The 4,828-nt window shown below is 40.9% G+C and overlaps 1 protein-coding gene across 1 annotated transcript in view; it reads right to left on the reverse strand.

Annotated features, from left to right (window-relative positions):
- UNC13B (unc-13 homolog B) overlaps positions 1 to 4,828 on the reverse strand; it is a 201,160-nt gene that overhangs the window by 83,668 nt on the left and 112,664 nt on the right. The window lies entirely within an intron of this gene.

Raw genomic sequence — 4,828 nt, forward strand, 5'->3', positions numbered from 1 at the left:
GATCCCCTGGTTGTCCCGCTCATGCCTTGTGGGCGCCCTCAAGATGAACCGCTCCATAATCTTCCCCAGCACCGAGGTCAGGCTGACAGGCCTGTAGTTCCCCGGATCCTCCTTCCGGCCCTTCTTGTGGATGGGCGTCACATTGGCAAGCCTCCAGTTGTCCGGGACCTCCCCACGTACGTGTACTGTACCATGTACAGTATCATACAAATGGTACAGGGCTTTCCTTCTCTCTTCCTTTCTCGGACTGAATTATGAGTCAATTTATGACTGGAAACAGAAAGCAAATATGCCTATATTGGGAATTGTATTGATACAGCTATTAGTAAACTGCCAGTGTTGTTATCTTATGCTTTAACAGGAAAAAGTCAAGAAAGCAACACCGGCAGGATAGAAGACAGCTGTTCAGTAGGCGGATAATGCTTAGAAATTACATATTCCTGAAACTTAAAATAGATATTCAAGTTTCAAATAAAGGTATCCTTCCTCCTTCTGTGCAAGTATTTTCATACATAGGATTCTGGGAGCAAACAAATGTTCATCATCATGGTGTCTAATCATCATTCAACCCAGAAGCCAAGATGATTATCACAAGAGTGACTTAACTGGTCTCACAAACAGTCTGCTCACTGAGCCGGTCTCTGGACTGCAGTCTCTGCATTCAGAGTGCAACACACACAAGTTTCTCATCCAAAAAGCAACAAACATACCTGACTTCCAGTCCTGAGTCAAAAAGCACTGAACAACTCCAGAGGTGAACCAAGACCCAGGAGCCAAAACAGTACCAAAAGCAGGACATTCAGTAATGCAGCCCTGATAGCTCGTGTGAAGCTCTCCAAAGTTTGTTGCTCCAGCACACCATAAAAAAGCACTAATAAAGGCATATGGCTAATCACACTGACAACACAGATTTCATGTTCAACAGTAGTTTGAAGCTTGAGATCTCATTTCCTCATTTTCAAGATCTCCAGAGGACCAGATTCTGACATCCCAGGGCAATTTCTTTTCTCAGGTTTAACTGCAATCTATCGAGGACTAGATTAGCATCACTACAAAAACTCCAAGGCACACTTGCAGAAGCAGATTTCTATGGCTTTCCAAATGCTAGCCCAGAACTGTACAGGCCTGTTTCACTAGGATCTTGCCAGCATAATGTCCTTCCCTTCCATCCTCTTCATAACTCCGCCTACTTCTCTGCATCTGTTCCTTGGTATCCTACACATCCATCCTCAGCTTTACTCTTCCTTTGATACCAACATTGCCTAACCCATTGTATTTTAGTACTACACCAGTGTTCAGGGCAAGAGATAAAAGCTTTCTTTTTCCAAAAGCTTTGCATGCTATGGGGATTTTAAAGGACATCCCTCCATCCATACTCAGCCAAGTAAGAAAGGAAACGTACCCGTGCAGCAGAGATTTCAAGTACTTCCAAGAATAGCAGAAGGCTAAAAAGAGAACATCTTTTCTGGAGCAAGTATTTATGAGCTTATGATAAAAAGGTAAGAGCCCCATCATCAGAATAATATCTTCTAAGTATCTACAATAGAGAAACATCCTCTCAGAGAAACAACCTGGTGCCAACAGAGCCATAAACCAGATGGCTGCAGTACACATTCCATAACTGATTCCAGTTTACTGCACTTCAGACATTGCCAATTTATGGAACAGCCCTGCTGAACCAGTCTGCAAATGGATTTTCTTTCAGATTGCAACAAAGCATTGCTGAATTTGAGTATTTCATCACTGCAGTCCCACAGATTTGTTGACTGTATCAGATACTCAGTTTCTTAAAAATATAGAGGGTAAGAAAAACACCCTCAGCAGAAATAACCAAACTTAATTCTAACAGACTTGGGGAAAGAGATCCTTTTATTTCCCACAGAAAGGCACTGAAAGATAGAAGATGGATAAACAGCACATTTTGATTCTAAGAAATAAAACCCCAAGTGTCTACCCAAAATTTCAAGGCATAGAAAATGGAACTGTATTGGTGACCAGCCTGAAAATTCATTTTACTCCAATGCAACATTTTCTGGAAGACTTACACAGACTGAAATGAAGATATATCCTGAGGCAACAGGCATATAGGATTGTATTCGTTACCAGCCTGCAAATTCATTTTACTCCAATGTAACATTTTCTGAAAGCCTTAAATAGACCTAAGTGAAGATATGTCCTGAGAATGTTTGGGTTTTTTTACTGACAGCAACAATAAAGCTTCTGTTAGAAAGAAACCCCTTCTGAGTTCAGTATACAAGAAAGTTCAGTCTTGAATTTATTGGATCTCTAAACCATTGCTCATCCCCCAGAAACCCCATTTCTCATTCCTCAAGCACAGCCTATGTTCCTCAAACATATATAAAAACTAATTTTTCCATTTTCTTCTGGCCTGGTGGGTTCCAGTTAGAAGGATTTTAGAATGAACATGCCAAAGCAAAGAACACAGTTGCATGAAAAAGCCTTTTAATAGATTTCTAGTATTGATAACATTTGTTTTCCTAATCCAGCAGCACATCCACATATTGGCCTCACCATTTTCTTAATCTCTCAGCACTATCTTTCCTCTGCCTCCTCTGTCTTTTAATTAAACAGTTGCCATCTTCAGTTTCCTTTACATCTCTATCTCAGATAATGATACCCACCACACTCACACTGGGTACCCTCACAGACCCCTGGCTCACAGTGTCTGTATCTTCCCTGTTCTGATGCTGGGCAGCTTTCATATAACTCAGGGAGTGAAGCATTTGTTTGGTTGGGTTTTACCTTTCTACAGGCTTCACAAGTTATGAGCCCAGTGTACTCTCAGTTGTTTCCTCTTTGTTTCTTTAACTCTGCATGCTGAAATATCTTGTGTTTACATTTTGAAAGGAAATGTGCAAAGCAAACATCTGCAATCCCATGAATAAAATAACAAGTTCTTATCTAATGCTTTGCCATATATGAAAAGTAGAGTTGTTTCCAGTTGTTGCTTCTATTCCATAGAAAAGTGCAGACTATTGCCATCATCACATCCCACAGCCCATTGCATAAGCTTATTCAATTCCAACCAGAGATTAGAAAAACTGTCCCCATGGTTATTCTTCAGACACTGTTCCAGAGACACTCTGTTCTCATCACTGAAGTTCTCTTCTACTTCCACCTTTAATTTTCTTACAGCAAATTTATTCCTTTTTTTTTTTTATAAACAGTAAGCTTAAAGAGACGATCTTCCTCCCTGCTGCTTATCTCCCTCTTCCCCAGCATAGTTCAGGCATAAACAGGTTCAAACAAGCTTTAAAGCAATTCACAGAGCCATCACTGCCAGCTATTAAACATAGCATCTACTGCTGTCGTGGTTTAACCTCAGGACTTTTTTCAGGCTGGTCACAAAACCAGGATAACTGCTCAGAAAAGCTTTAAGCCATGGATAGCTGCAAGAGTAAACCAGAGTCATAGGAGCTCTACACACACACGTCTTGGACCTCTGCCTTGGGCTCCACAACACCCCTTTAGAAACATTCTATTGGGACAGACCCAGTATGGCTATTTTTAGTTTTTTGAAACAGCATCGTTCCTGTCCTTCGCCTGTCCCACACCGCCAAGCCTCTCTTTTGAAAGATTAACAAACTCATACCATCCTCTCTCGAGACATTCTCATACTTTTCCCATTACCATTGAACTCTCTCCAGTACCCATCCCACTATGAAGTCTCCTTTCTTGAGCATGGATAGCCACAGCTGTCCTCTGCAGGAATATATTTCCTCTTAGCCATTAGCTGCTACTTAAATTTAGTTTTCCTTCTATTGCTTTCGACTTCATGACCTCTGCTCTGTACAACAGCTTTGTGCGTGTTTCCTCGCTGTTACTGGTGCAAACCTAGTTTTCCTCTGCTCTCCATAGCATTTTCCCCATACTGAGGTATCACCACTCCATTGCAACATAATAACATCTTGGACATGCATCTGAATCAAGCCTGGACGTACATATCAGCAGCTTTTCATCTCAAATACTGAAAATCACCAGTCAGCAGAGGGTTCTGGTGAACTCCAGAAACAAATAAAGTTATCCTGAGTCTAACTGACCCTCTATACCAGGTTTTGACAGAAAACTGAGTCATGGCTTAACTACATTCTCCTGAACAAACTGCAACTCAGCAGCTCTTTGCTTAGTCACAAAATGGTTGCAACAAAGCCAAGGTGTCAATGATGCAATTCCTCGAACGCTATTAACTGTAAAGATCACCCTGCAACCCTCAAAGACAAATCTAGAAATGCTAAGCAACTGAGGAGGAACAGAGATGTTTCACCAGGATCAGCTGCGTCTGATAAATAAGCCATTGCAAATAGCCCCAGTCCTAACTATGGCTTACTTAAAACTCTGCACACATCAAAAACACAAGCATAGACAACATCCATTTGGGGTCTCAAGATAAGCCATAAGAAAAACAAATGGCCTATGATTCACTTGTGTCCCGTGCTGGATCATCCAGTCTGGCTTTCCCAACTAGAGCCTGAGGCAGATACAAGATTTGACTCTTTATATTCCTATAATCGCTGACATGAATTTGCAATAAGTCTGTTTATACTTCACAAACTTTTCTGATTCCTTAGACTCAGTCCATCAAGCTGGAACGCAAAGAAAATCAAGAGTGAACAGAAACAGCCCCACCTTCCTACTCAAGATTTAACACATATGGCAGAAATTTCTATTCCATTTAGACTAAGATATTTTGCTCTGAAGCAGGAACATAAATTTGAGACCAAATCAAGAAACTGTTTTACAAGGAAATAAAAATAACCTGACCAAGCCAGATGCCCAAATTAATACTTTTTCTCTCTCTTTTTTTTTT

The sequence above is a fragment of the Aptenodytes forsteri genome, unplaced genomic scaffold (genome assembly GCF_000699145.1).
Source record: "Aptenodytes forsteri isolate BGI_AS27 unplaced genomic scaffold, ASM69914v1 Scaffold201, whole genome shotgun sequence".
In the NCBI taxonomy this organism is placed as follows: domain Eukaryota; kingdom Metazoa; phylum Chordata; class Aves; order Sphenisciformes; family Spheniscidae; genus Aptenodytes; species Aptenodytes forsteri.